The 15,338-nt window shown below is 36.6% G+C and overlaps 1 protein-coding gene across 1 annotated transcript in view; it reads left to right on the top strand.

The window, feature by feature from the left end:
- The window catches only part of LOC107583299 (E3 ubiquitin-protein ligase SMURF2-like), a 42,746-nt gene that overhangs the window by 4,306 nt on the left and 23,102 nt on the right, over positions 1–15,338 (top strand). The window lies entirely within an intron of this gene.

The following is a 15,338-nucleotide window of genomic DNA, read 5'->3' on the forward strand; positions in this document are numbered from 1 at the left end:
TGTGTAAGGATCATGCATACGATTCTTAGGTATGACTCTAGCAGGATGTAATGGCGGTGCAGGGCTTTGCAGACTCGGGGCGTTTTGTGGTGGCGAGTGGCATTTGTGGAATGCAAATTCACTGAGGAAATCAAAAGGACTCCCCTTACCCTTTAAAAAAGATTTCTTGTGTAGATTGATACAGATTCTTCATTGGTTTGATCTGCTGTTTTATTATGGCTCTTCTTGGGGGTTTATTTTTAGGTCTAGTCCACTTTTACTGCCACGTCCCTTAGGAGTAACCTTGGGTTAAGTGTCTTGCTCCATGGTGGTAGACCAGGATCGTAATCTAAGGATATCATTACATGTACTTGTTATTGCAACATTTGCATTTGCATAACTGGTTACTTGACATTTAGATGCGTGAATCTCACAAAGCCTGTCTAGGTTAAGTCTATATGTAATTGCAAAGTCTAATGAAAAAAATATTGTCTTGTGCTTAAAGGAAATGTAGCGTGTTTTAGATCCTTTACATATTTTAGCTATTGCTTTCTCATTACTGTAGTGAGTGAATAGTTAGAGAGGATAGCTTGGTCCTGAAATATTAGAAATGTTCATGTGTTTTTGGATTATAAAATGTATTAAATTTGGCTTTCAAAAATGTCAGTTTAATTAGCGCTATCAATAGTGGTATCTGGGATTTGTCCATGTTGAAAACAAATTAAATGGTATCACTCATCCCTAATTTTTTTAAAAATGATTATTACTGCAGTACATAAAAAATAATATATTATTTATATTTTTCTCATACATCCTTAAGCATTTCTTGTTTTACCATTTATTGTGGTTTAAAAATACTGTGTAATATTTAGGATCTAATGAGAATCACAAATCACCATTGACATAATGGGAATTACACTGTAAAAAATTTGCAGTTTAGTTGAAAATTGTGCATGCATTACAGTAAGAAGAATTTGTAGAGAACATGTTTATTTGTCATGAAAATTATTTTAAAATGTGAAAATCACAATGGTCTTATTGCAAAATATATGTTTCTGAAGACCCTTTTCTTTTTACCAAAACACATATAGAAGATACAGTATGAAAGGACTTAAAACAAGGATGAAAAGTTCCACAGAGCTGAAGAAAGCGTGTGTGAAGTTCCCTAGAGTTGTCTATCACTTCTGTCATACTTTTAATGTGACTAGGTTGTGCCAGGGAAATGGCCTTCATCTCACTGTGAGAAGCGTTGTCATTCAGAGGTTTGTTGTGTGACTCACCGCGTGGTTTGGCGTCTCCTTGACTTTTTCCTCTCTGTTTCACTTTATGCCTCTGTTCAGTCATATGTCACAATTATAGTTGTCTGGGCGTGATTTAGAATAACTGGTGTCCTTGTATTTTTATTCTCAGACTTAGTCTATGGAAAGCCTAGAGGTTTTAGTTTTTAAAATAAAAAAAAAATACTTTCTTAATACGCAGTCCTTGTTGTTCATGTTATGCCAAAGACAAAACATTTGGCTTTGTAATCTTTAATCAAAATGTAATAACTTGCTCCACCTCTGAAACGAATTTCCTTGTCAGCTGACATCGTCAAGCCCTCTTGTTTTTCATTTTAATTTTTCTAGACTCTGTTTTAATGGTTAAATTAAATTGTATTAATCAAAAAGCAAGTCTAATCAATTGAAAACATGAAACTTCCATAAGTTAAAAGCAATTTATTAAAAGTTTAACAAAAATAAAATTAAGGCCATATGAAATGCGTGTTTTCCACCCTCAAATTTAGTTTTATTTGACCAAATTCTGTGTTTTTCATTAATTTTCTGGTTTCCATTTTAATGTTTTCGTTTTTTTTTTTTTTTTAGAAATACTGTGTTGTGTGTTTTAATTTTTCTGGTAAATAAATTCTGGAAAATAATTTTTCTAGTAAATATTTCGCAAAAAGAATATTTGAATAACAGTTAGTACTATCATTACATTAAGTAATATATTTCTGTTACAGTTTCTTCAAGTTAAACCAAACTTATATTTTGACGGGTTGCTGTGAAGACCTTTAAGTTTGTTTGTTTATGATATGATACAATAGCTTTTCTCACAAGAAATGGTAAAATACTCATGAAGTGACTCTCAGAGCAGTTAGCCTATAGAGATCGTTCACTCTTCAGTATGTGTGTAGTAAACGAAACCGCGCATCTGCAGAACATGCAGAATTCTTATTTAAATAGTATTTTGCAGCTTGATATTCACAGACACTAAATTCATCCAAAATTTGCCAAATTCCATGACATTCCGCATTATACAGTAAATTCCGTTTTTATAACTGGATTCCGCGATTCCATCCGCATTTTCTGCATCGCAGAAATCATAGAGCCCTAACAACATTTGTTTTTCTCATGTTTCTCTCAGAAATATATCATATTGCTAGAGTAAATTGGGTTATGTTAACTCAGAAATACTGTGTTGTGTATTTTAATTTTTCTGGTAAATAAATTCTGGAAAATAATTTTTCTAGTAAATATTTCGCAAAAAGAATATTTGAATAACAGTTAGTACTATCATTACATTAAGTAATATATTTCTGTTACAGTTTCTTCAAGTTAAACCAAACTTATATTTTGACGGGTTGCTGTGAAGACCTTTAAGTTTGTTTGTTTATGATATGATACAATAGCTTTTCTCACAAGAAATGGTAAAATACTCATGAAGTGACTCTCAGAGCAGTTAGCCTATAGAGATCGTTCACTCTTCAGTATGTGTGTAGTAAACGAAACCGCGCATCTGCAGAACATGCAGAATTCTTATTTAAATAGTATTTTGCAGCTTGATATTCACAGACACTAAATTCATCCAAAATTTGCCAAATTCCATGACATTCCGCATTATACAGTAAATTCCGTTTTTATAACTGGATTCCGCGATTCCATCCGCATTTTCTGCATCGCAGAAATCATAGAGCCCTAACAACATTTGTTTTTCTCATGTTTCTCTCAGAAATATATCATATTGCTAGAGTAAATTGGGTTATGTTAACTGTAAACACAGTGTAATCATAGCCCAGCATGAAATTCTGGGGTTCAAACATTGATTTTAGTTGAGAAAATTCAGAGTAGAGTGTTTATTTGTCGGCATCAGACTAGACTGTCGTCCTTGTCTAATTAGTTAATGGAATGCTATGGAAGTCATTTCAGCCATGTGGGTCTCCAGACAGAACGGCTGGTAAAAACACCATGTTTAGCTGCATATGGCTGTCGACCTGGCTGCCAAATTTCCTAATTGGATTCTAGTGGAGACTTTAAAGGGCAGGAGGGGAAAAAAGCCAACAAATCGAAAGCAGGCGAAAAGAAAGTGCAATAATCACACGCCATTTGTAAACGTTTTCCTTCTCCGACTGAGAGCCCTCGAATGATTGAAATTGTTCCACAAATTAATAGACTGAGACTGGATTTCCTGTTGGTTCAGCTGCTCTGCTGCAAGGCAAAGGCAGAGACGGTTGTGCTTACAAGCCATTACATCTGAACTGCAACGGCCAGATAAGCAGGACAGCTGCGACAGAAACGCAGACGCAGGCTTTTAAATAAGAACCGACTGCACTGACCTCTGCACTGTGCAATAGTTCAGACCAGGTGTGAAGATGTTAGAAGCATTTAGGTTTGTTTTTCACGTCTCTGAGCAGTAATGCTGTCTGTTTTTCCTTCTTTTTTTTTAAACCTTGATTGACCAGATTGGACTGGGGGAAATGTGATCCAGGATCAGGAACTGGTTTGTGGTCCAATGCCAGCTGAGACAAGTCTGCGTATGACTTCCACCGCATGTCTGGCTGAAAACGAAAACATTTGGCGAGACGTTCCTCATTAGCACTCTTTAATTCTGTAGATCAGGAACAGCTTTCAAGACATTTCACATGGTTTTGTGGTCTCAGGCGGGACGATTTTTAATAGTAAACATTTGGGTGTATAACGTATATATATCTGCGCATAGGGACTCTGTTAAATGCACTGGGCCTGGTTTTCGTTTACAGGCTATAGGCCTCAATTTCTTTACTTTTTTTTTCTTCTCTTTTTGCTCTCTCTCCCTGGTTGTTTGTGTCAGTATTATGGAGGAGAGCAGTCCAGCTTGTGGAGAAACTAACTGGCCTTAAAATAATCAAAAATCGGCCGATACATATTTACAAATTGTGCTTTTTGTTTTGGGAATAATTTGCCAATTGTTTCCTTTAAGAACAGTATAATTCCTTTTTTTGTGTGTAATTCTGTGGTGACATGTAGACTTAATCTAGACAGGTTTTGTGAGTTTCACCCATGTCGTCAGTAGCTAAATGTCAAGTAACTAATCATGTAAATATGTTTGTTTAGTTATGTGTCTGTTAAATTTTGTTAGATTTACACTTAGAACAAGAATAAAATGTATTTGCCAATGGACTATAAAATATATAAAGATGTTCTTTGAAAGCAATATCTTATACAGGTTTTCAAGTCAGTTTATCGTGTTTTAAGATATTTTTACTTGAAAACAAGACAAAAATATTGATGAAGAAAAATTTACTGTTTAGTTGTTGGGTGAGTTAACCATCTTGTCCCCTCCGTAGTGTGATTATTGACCAATGCTCACAGTTTAAAATAGCCAAATATTTGTCCTTTATGGTCGATATAATGTTCTTCTACTGGTCTTTCATTGGATTCAGTGGATTTTTAAGACCAGTGCTCGAGACGTTCCTCATTAGCACTCTTTAATTCTGTAGATCAGGAACAGCTTTCAAGACATTTCACATGGTTTTGTGGTCTCAGACGGGACGATTTTTAATAGTAAACATTTGGGTGTATAACGTATATATCTGCGCATAGGGACTCTGTTAAATGCACTGGGCCTGGTTTTCTTTTACAGGCTATAGGCCTCAATTTCTTTACTTTTTTTTCTTCTCTTTTTGCTCTCTCTCCCTGGTTGTTTGTGTCAGTATTATGGAGGAGAGCAGTCCAGCTTGTGGAGAAACTAACTGGCCTTAAAATAATCAAAAATCGGCCGATACATATTTACAAATTATGCTTTTTGTTTTGGGAATAATTTGCCAATTGTTTCCTTTAAGAACAGTATAATTCCTTTTTTTGTGTGTAATTCTGTGGTGACATGTAGACTTAATCTAGACAGGTTTTGTGAGTTTCACCCATGTCGTCAGTAGCTAAATGTCAAGTAACTAATCATGTAAATATGTTTGTTTAGTTATGTGTCTGTTAAATTTTGTTAGATTTACACTTAGAACAAGAATAAAATGTATTTGCCAATGGACTATAACATATATAAAGATGTTCTTTGAAAGCAATATCTTATACAGGTTTTCAAGTCAGTTTATCGTGTTTTAAGATATTTTTACTTGAAAACAAGACAAACATATTGATGAAGAAAAATTTACTGTTTAGTTGTTGGGTGAGTTAACCATCTTGTCCCCTCCGTAGTGTGATTATTGACCAATGCTCACAGTTTAAAATAGCCAAATATTTGTCCTTTATGGTCGATATAATGTTCTTCTACTGGTCTTTCATTGGATTCAGTAGTTCTTGTGGGGTTATTGTCCAATGGTCATAGTTTAAAATTGGCAAATATTGGTCGTTTGCGGTCGATGTGATGTTCTTCTACTGGTCTTTCATTGGATTCAGTGGATTTTTAAGACCAGTGCTGTTTATAGTAGAGGACACTGATGGATTGTTAGGAAAATTAACTCAGCTAAACTACATGCTGCTTATGGGTGATTCAGATGGGAAAGTACTGCTGTGTTGATCAGATAGAGGCGGTTAATGGTTTACAGTTGGAAAAGCATGCCAGGGTTGCTCTCTAGTGGGAATTAAATTGATAAATGACAATAAACTAAAATACATGTCTTCAATTGACAAAGAGTAGATTTTATTAACCCTTCCCTGCTGGACGATCCAAAAATGTGTGTGTGTGTGTGTGTGTGTGTGTGTGTTAAATGAAGAAACGGCAAGTAACACATTGAACTTAATGTCAAATTTTGAAGGTTTCTTGTCAAACGTATCCCAATAATCAGTTTTATTTACAACTTTGAAAAGTCATTTTTCGCATGCTAGTTGCTTTAGAATATTTATTTTTTAGCTAATTATGCATTATTTGTGTTCATAATTAATATTTTCATAAATCGATAAGATTGTGTAAAAGTGATGCAAACCACATCTCATTTTTCTGCTCTACTGAACTTCTCACTTCAGCGGCGCCTGAGCAGATGAGACGTGAAGTATCTACTCAAAGGTAAATTCGGGGGCCGTCGGCAGAGCCACACACAGCGGTGGTCCCGTTCCAGAACAGATCTTAATGTTTACCTGTAGCAGATCCAAGTGCACCTAGGCAGTCGTCCAGACTTCCTGAGGTCTGCATTGTTTAGTCTGAGCCCACTACCCCAGACCTTCCTCCACCGGTTCACCATGTCTGCTCATAGTGGTTTTTCCTTTTTGTTGAAGTGTTAAAGGTCTGGGTTATATGGCCCGGATCTTTGGGTTTCCCCTTCACATTTTGAAGCCACGTACCTCAGGAGAAGGGATAGGCCTATGTCTTCTCATTGTTGTGGTTGATATGGTCTCCAAAGCAGTTTGTTTTTCATTAATACCGTATTGGCAACCAAAGGGCATTGCTGTGGGTTTGGTAAAGGATTTAGTGTTCAATTTGATGAAATCCTTCCTGCTGTGATTAGATGAAACATCTCACATACCTTCATTAATTTGGGTCATCAAGTTAATCATAAGGTAACTACACTTAAACTTTAATTCAACCTGAGTGTGAACAATCAGGCAAATATTTGTTTTTCAGATTCTCTTGTGTATTCCTCCCAAAATATTTTGGTTCATTGAAATCTTGTTCCTGGAGGTTTCGCTTCAAATAAAGTGTAAATGTTACCCTTTAAGACAATTTGTGTGTTTATTTTTTTGCTGAAAGCAACCACATGCTTGTCAATTATGATTTTTTTTTTCATTAAGCTGGAGCAATGGTAACATTTTTTAGTTTTATTGATCATGCAAACTTTTCATGTTTTTAAAATGCTTGTTCAAATATAGTTTGATTTGGTTTTCTTGTAGTGATCCACACACTTTCTGCACTTACTGCAAGTTTTCATTACTGTCCATCTTAAAATGAAGCAATTCATTTTAAAGCAAACTTGAGTCTTTTTGAGTGAATCGTACTGCATTTGTTGCGCAGTATATATTTGATTCATTAAAAAGAGCCAGCTCATGTGCTTATCAAATTTTTTGCTAGACAAAAATGGTTCGAAGGTTCATTTTTTCATGAATTGGACTACTGTGGTTGCGCTACATGTTTTTCCGTTCACTAAACAGAACTGGTTCATAGGACTCATTTGTTCATGAGTCACACACTGGTTGTACTTTTCATTTTGTCAGCTCAGTTGAAAACATTGTCATTTATCTTGTCACATTCACTTCAAATTGCAAACTTACATTTATGACTAAAATTACTTTTTAATGATTCATTTATTTTTGCAGTGGTGATTCAGAAGCATTGCAGGAAGGTTATGTTGTTGCAGTCAACCTATTTGTGAAAGTAATCTAGTTCTCTATAGTTAAACCACATTTTATGGTGTGTTTCTGCTTTTTGTCACTCGATCAGTGAATTATTGTTTTGATTGACTTGTCAAAGGTAGATGCACTTGATTCAGACACATTTCCACCAGGTGAATTATTTATTAAAGGTGAAAATGTTCTCCTTCAAGCAAGCTTTCAGTATCAGTGTTGGCCAATCCCGTGATTTGCGACCTGAAAGAAATGATTCACAGTCTGAGATGGAAACCACAGAGGAATTCTGGGATAGCCACCGATGGTCCTTAAGTCTCGTGTTTTCTTTCAGTCTTATGTGGCGTTCAGTTTGTGACTAAGTGGTCTCTCAGACCTCTGACTAAGAGACTGACCTTTGGCATTGTAAAGAAGGCGGTGGAAAATGGATTCCAGGACTCCGATCCAATCCGATAATGTCTTTGCGCCTCCTGTAGCACTTATGGTAGCAGTATCTCGATTGGTCACAGAGTTCTCCGTGATAAGCGCACATCTTGAGTCAGATGTGAGCTCGGCCAAACAGGATGCCAAGAAGCGGCCCTAATGAATGAGATACCAATCCAGTGAGTGAGAAAGTAAAACTAAATCCTTCCTTACTCACGAAAATCACGAAAGGGGGGAAACTGGAGAGTGCGGTAGCAGGAAGCGAATCCGAGATTACACCTAGCTCTCCACTAACAATGAGACGACCTCTCCACCCTTCTCTCCTTTCCTCCGTCGTCTTTTCCGTACTGTTTTAAGAAGCGAAGTAGGAAGGAGTGGCGGAGAGAAAGGAAGCCTTTTGTTTACAGACGAACAATGCTGCGAACAAGAGCGGTCGGCCCTAGAGCTGCAGACAAAACATGGCTGCAGACGGGCAGGGCAAGGCTGGGCCGGTCCGCAGATAGTGTGAGGGGAAGCAGTGTGAGAGAAAGACAGACGGGGAGGAAGGAGGCCTGCATTCCAGTGAGATGCCTCAGCCTGTTTGGAGTGACTGGATTATACATTCAGAAAGTCAATGATGAACTCATGAGCAGACCTTTCAGTAAGGCACACTTTCAGTCAGAGGACCATTTTGTTCCACCACAAAAGACCCCATGAAAACAAAATAAGAACTTTTTTTTTTCATAAGAATGTTTGTTAGCTGTATGCTAGGGACACACATACAGATATAGGCTACATATATACACTTTATATATACTGTGTGTTTGTGTGTGTGTGTAAAAGCATTCATTATCTGAACAGTGTTTGGTTTTTCAGTGCCTTTTCTCTCACACCCCCACTTCCTCTCCAGTATTGTGTACCATGATGCAACTTCTCCATTATTTAACCACTAACCCCATTTTTGTCAACCCCCAATTTTTCCCACAATTCCTTGTGTCCTTTCCCATCCATCAAAGTTCTATGGGAAAAGACTTCTTTTTAGTCCATTGGTGGTTGATGACTGGTCACCATCATTGTTTTTGTTATCGTTTCCGAGCTGTTTGGATGGAAATTAGACTTGAGTTTAATGTTTTAGGTATTATTTGACGCCGTCATACCATGGTAGACAAAGAAATACATATATCAGGCCTTCCATTTTCTTTTTGTTGCTCTCTGTTGGAGACATTCCATATTTTTGTCCCTGTAGTTGAACCTCAATTGATGGAAGAGCGGTTTTCATCAAACAGACGTTAAGGACAATCTTACATCACACTAAACCAGTTGAGCTTGTTAGTAGTTGAGCTTTGTAAACCTTTGGGGAACACTTCTCAAAGGAAAGATGGGATTTGGTGGATTGTAGTATGGTAAATTCTCTTCACAAACGTCTGGGAATCATTGTTAGCCAAGAACAATGACCATTGTGCCATAGTTGGCGTGTTTTGACAGTGTACAAAAGTGTTTTTGACAGCTAAGATTTGTCTTTTTGCTCAAGCGACGGGTCCAATCATATCCACTTCACCTCTCCTCTTTTCTTCTCTCTTGTTTTTGTACATGTATTCATGGAAAGCATGACACAAGACTCCCAGCATGACCAATAAAATATTGATGTGCTGCCCTGTACGTGTGATCAACTATATTGTCTTCTTTTTCCAAAGAAAGATGTGATCGACTTGTCAGGAAATTGCCTAGTCATTCACGAGGCGTCCACTGCACCAGACACGATGAGCGATAGCATCTAAACTTCAGTGCTATTTTGAGCTCCTTGGTTTCTGAGTTAAAGTCAAAACCGTTTAGTACGTCCTGTTTTTCAGTTGTGTTTAAATGGTTTAGACGAGAAGGTACATAGAGAGTTTCTCAGGCAAAAGTTTTCGCAGCATGATGGTTATGAATCTAGATTTCTTTTTTGGTTTTGTCACGTTTGGGATTCGTTAAATTGGTTTTCCCTCTCACGTTTGCTTTTGTCTCATTTTAAAACAACTTGAAAGATGATAAAACATCAAAAAAGCAGTCTTTTGGCCACTTACAGAGTCCGCGTGTGATTCAGAGAACAAGAATGCACGAACGTGACACAGAAAAAGAAAAAAAGAAAAGCAGAATGGAAGAAAAGGGCCACGTGTCATGAGAATGATAATGTATGCATCCTGTAGAGCTGGACGCTCATCTTCTGTGGGAACGAAGCCCTTTAGTAAGTCCTTACTTTTCCAGAAGTCCTTCGAGACCTTCACAGCTCATGTGCGCCTCGGCTATTTTCACACCGCTTCTCGATGTAGATCCGTGCATGTTTGTTTCTTCGTTTCATCAATGCTTTCTGGGGTTTTTCTCACTCTGTGCCTCTCAATTGAGCTCTACAGATCACATCGCAGTCCTGTCTTTATCTTCCAGCCATTCTTGACGCAAAGAAGGTGTTTGTGATGGACACAGATGCACGTTGAAGCCGCTTTGTCGAGCTCTTCCAGACTCCTTGATAAGGGCAGAGCGACGGCTGCTGGTACTGACCGTGTCACTTCCTTTTTCTGGTATCAGACTGCTCTGCCACCCGCAGGCTGCTACTTTTTGCTTCCACGGCCTAAATTAGCTACTATCTTGCCCTCTGGAGCTAAACACACACTCAAAACCACACACAGTTAGACCAAGGAGAACAAACAGAGCCGTCTGCCAAGTTGAAAATGCATCTGAAAATGGCTTTTTTGTCTTATTCAGGGAGTCAGTTACATCGAGTACCCTAATCATCTGTCTAAGAGCTGTGGGAAACCAGAAACTGCAGCTCAATTTGATCACTGCATGTTAGCTCTTTACATTGTTTTGTGTTATATTTCTATGCATATATTAATTGTCAAAAAATTTTAATTCATTTTTGGCCTTTTTTTAATGGTGTTTGGTAAGGCAAGCATCACTATAACTGTTGCTCCATGTATTATACTTAAGCAAAAAATCTGTCACTTAATGTCACTTAATAAATAAACTTTTTAGGTTTTAATTCATGTTTGTTTATTTATTAATATTAATTTGTACAATTTAAAATGTTAAAACTGGGTTGTTATATATAAAAAATAACTGAATTTAATTAAGTAATAAATGCTTTAATTTTGTTTGTTGTTATTTCAAGACAATGCATTATCTCATGTTGACAAACTGAACCTTATTGTTAAGTGTCATTGAAATTTATTTGAAATATTTCTAATTTTGTTCAGTTTGGCTATAAAAATGCTTATCCTGTCTTTGCAAATCACTGAAGAAATCATGTAAATTCATTAGTCTGAAGAAATTAATTAATCAGATTCTATAGCAAACCTAAATAAAGTTATGGTAACACTACAAAAACCCTTTATGGTATAATGCATTATAAAAGTGGTTTTAATGCATTAATTATGCCTTGTAATGCACCTTATAATGTATTGGTACGATCTCATGAATAATTGTAACCAATGTTAAATAACACTTATCAATTGATTGTTGGTATAATTATTTACGGCAAGATATAATGTGCAATGCACATTATGAATAATTATGTGTTATACCCTTTATTAACCCTTTATAATGCATTATACATAAAGGCTTTAAGTAATGTGTTACTCCTGAATTTCAGCAGTGTGCAGCATCTTTTGAAAATGTTAATTGGGAAATGTAATAATTTAGAAACAACACATTTTATTTGTACATTTAGAATGTTTTGAAATAGTAGCTTAAAATGAGTATTTGGCAGTATTACAAGTAGGGTTGCAAAAAGGTGGAAAATGTCCAGAAATTTTGGAAACTTTCCAGGATTTTTTGGAATCTTCCAGGGATTTTTTTGAAAGTTTCCAGAAATTTACCGGACATTTTCCATACCTTTGTAACCCTAAATACGAGGCGAACCCCTAGTGTTTAATAAATGCTAAGTTTAGTTTTTACCTTTTAAAAAAAAAAAAAAGGCTTTTTAGCATTACAGCGTACAACTCTCAGTAGGGAAAGCATTGCTGCCAAGCGTTCTGTGTCTTTTGTTTCGAGTAGCTGTTATCTGATGCACTAAACTAGTGTCACAAATTTCACGAGCGTCACAGAAACCAGTCAAACCTTTTTTTAGTTTACTTTTAAGACAGGAAACAGATACACATTAACAGAATCCAAGCCAGGATTTTATCTGCTGTTCGCTGCCAGTACAGCGCTGTCGTGTCTATTTATATGAGCTCACGCATTGATGTTTTACTTCTGATGAATTGATAAGTGTGTGTTAGTGGCCGTGAATCACTCCATTCATAAATGAACATCTGTGGCGCAGCAGATGCTGTTGCTCGGAGGACAGATGCGTCGGAATTTCACTTTGCGAGTGATTCACAGCCAGACTGATGAAACTCTTTCGTAGGAATGAAGATTGGCTGCATTACACACTGCCAGTTCACTATATCTCACTGAAATATTGATCTGTCACTGCAGACCACGAGGAACGGTGCTTTATGAACTAGTACTGTGACTTTCTCAGCTGCGGGATTGGTGTGTTTCATTAACTGCTTGAGTGCATTTCACTCAGGGAATTTGGCATTGTTCCTGATTTAAGAACCTCTTCAATTAGTTAATGACTTTAGTAAAATGAGATGCCATATTTATAGTCAAAATTAAATTTGAATTATTTACATATTTGATTAAATACACAGTCTTGGTCTTACTGTAAACTTAAAAAAAAAAAAAAAGATTAATTAAAATGTATTGTAACTTGCTCCGTCTCTTAAATGACTTTCCTTACAGATTACATCAACAAGCTCTTATTTATTTATTTATTTAATTAATATATAAGTTCTCCCCTTTAACTGGCTATGTTGCATCCACTTGTCACAATCCATTCAAATAGCATTGTAGTTAATTTGTTTTGTTGAACATGCTGTTTCTCTTGGAAATCAGATTATGAAGTAAAATCACTGCATGTTGACTTCAGCTTAATGCAAATGAAAATGAGGTTATTATGTCCGATAAATATACTTTAGTTAGTGTAAATAGTGTAAATGAGTATTGATTGCTCAGTCAACAAAACTTGGAAAGATGTCTTTCCAACATTTCAAGTGGACTAAAAACTTTGCATCACGTAAATTAAGAAAGTACTGTACTTCCTCTCAGTCCAAAAATGAAAAGTTGCTGAACCTTTACTTCGGGGAAATTTAAGACTACATCAATTGCCCCATGTGAAAACATCACAATAATCCACACGACTCCAGCCCATCAGTTAACATCTTGTGAAGTGAAAAGCTGTGTAAGAAAAAAAATCCATCGCAAGTCCTTGATCCATAATAACGCTTCCTCCGGCGAAAAAGTCCATCTCCTGTTGTCCTCGCATCAGAATCCACCAACATATTTAGAACAGTTTGGACTTGTAAACGGGGCTTAATCTGTGCATATTTCTCTCCTGATTCAGTCACAATGAGTGTTTCACTGGAGAGAGTAATCAATAGTTTGAAGTTAAAAATGCCTTGATAAATGTTTCTAACAAATGTGCAGCTTTTACTTCACAAGACATTAACTGATGGACTGGAGTGGTGTGGATTATTGTGATGTTTTTATCAGCTGTTTGGACTCATTCTGACGGCACCCATTCACCGCAGAGGATCCATTGGTGAGCAAGTGATGTAATGCTACATTTCTCCAATTCTGTTCCAATGAAGAAACTTATCTATATCTTGAGGGTAAAGAGAATTTTCTGCAGTTCCTTTAAGTATAGTGTCCACTCCAAGTCTATTAGAAGGGCAGTTGCTACACATGCTAACTGCTACTGTGCTCATAATTCAGTTGTTTTCACTCCTAGTTTATGCTTATTTTTCCTTTTTTGTACTCGTTCCTAAATGCTCTGTTACTAGTTCTACGAATTCGTCTCTGATACAGACACTGACGCTTAATATTAATAATTGATAGAGTTGAGTGCAGACGAGGTGTTGAAGGCTGAGTGTGTGTGTGTGTGTGTGTGTGTGTGAGACTTCCATACAGAGAGAGAGGGAGATACATTCCAGATGGTGGAATGATGAGGTGGGTTTCACTGGAACGTTAAACATTCCCAGGGATGTTTGCAGAGAGAAATTCTTCCTCGACTGCGAAGCAAGCATGTTTCCTTTTTATCCGATCTCTCCCTCTCATCTTTCTCTCGCCATCTCCCTCCCTTCTCTTGGACTCAGACTGTTGCTATCATCACCTGCTGCAACTGTTCGAACCCGTCACACAAGTCTCTTCGCTTTTCCTGACACACTGGCTCGATAAATTCATTTTATTAGTCTTTATTTCTAAAAGCTTTTTTAAAATTAGTATTGACTGACTGTATATATGTACGTGTGTGCTGGTGTGCGTGAGTTGAGGAACAGTCGTGGCCGTGCCGCAGACAGAATCAATAGCAGTCTCAGTATGGGTGTTTCCGAGTCTGTTTGGATTTGCTAAGTAAAGTCTGCAGCTCACCTGCACATCAACATTCTCTCGGCCCTTTAACCTCCTCCACACATTCCAGTTATTCTTACCGTCTCAGCTTTCTTCCATCTGGATGGGCGAACTGCTGTAGTTTTTGTGTGAATACCTCAAATGCTGTGCTCCTGCTCTCTAGTCGCCCTTCATTCCTGTCGTCGCATTTTCTGCTGCAGTCTGTCCTCTCTTTTTAGTTTTTCATCTCAATCAAATGTCTGTTTGCCCTCGTTTTCTTTTTTTCTTTCTCTTTATTGATCAATCAGTCAATCAAGTCAGAAGAACTTGTTTAGTTTTTCTTTTTCTTTTTTTAACTTTTGAGTTATTAAGCTGAATGTAGGCCAGCGGTGGGATGTGGATCAGAGTTTTTTTTTTTTTTTTACTTTGCATCTCTAATACTTTGTGAGCTTGATCTGGGAGTGCTGAGCGCCGTAAGAGCCGCGCTATGGATTTAAACATTTACTCTGCGGTTTGAACACGCTGAGATCCTAAAAATACAGAACTCGGAAATTAAAAACATATCTACCAGTATGAGACCTAAATCCCCCCCCCCACTCATTTTGTGCACTGCAGAAAATCATTTTATTAGTCATTTTCTTTAACGCACATGAATAAAATAAGCAATTTTGATAAGCAAAATTGCATAAGATGTTAAGATGCTAGTATTTGTTTTCAGAGAATGACTTGAATTAGGTTAATTGTACCTATCACATTGGTAAATTGTTGTCTCGTTTTAAGGATAAATCATTAATAAATACGCATATTTTTTATTAACTAAATTTAAAAAATTTATCAAGGGGATATGAAATAATTATAAAAATATATTAAAATATAATAGCTTAATTCAAGAGATATATTCTATAAAAAAATATTATAATAATTAGCCGTTAAATTTAAATCGATCTTGTTTTAAGGATGTTGAGATTTTTACTGGAAAACAATGAAAATTGCATTCTGATTCCAAACTCTATTTTATAACATAAATCA

This window comes from Sinocyclocheilus grahami, unplaced genomic scaffold (genome assembly GCF_001515645.1).
Source record: "Sinocyclocheilus grahami isolate Dianchi unplaced genomic scaffold, SAMN03320097.WGS_v1.1 scaffold52.1, whole genome shotgun sequence".
Classification (NCBI taxonomy): Eukaryota; Metazoa; Chordata; class Actinopteri; order Cypriniformes; family Cyprinidae; genus Sinocyclocheilus; species Sinocyclocheilus grahami.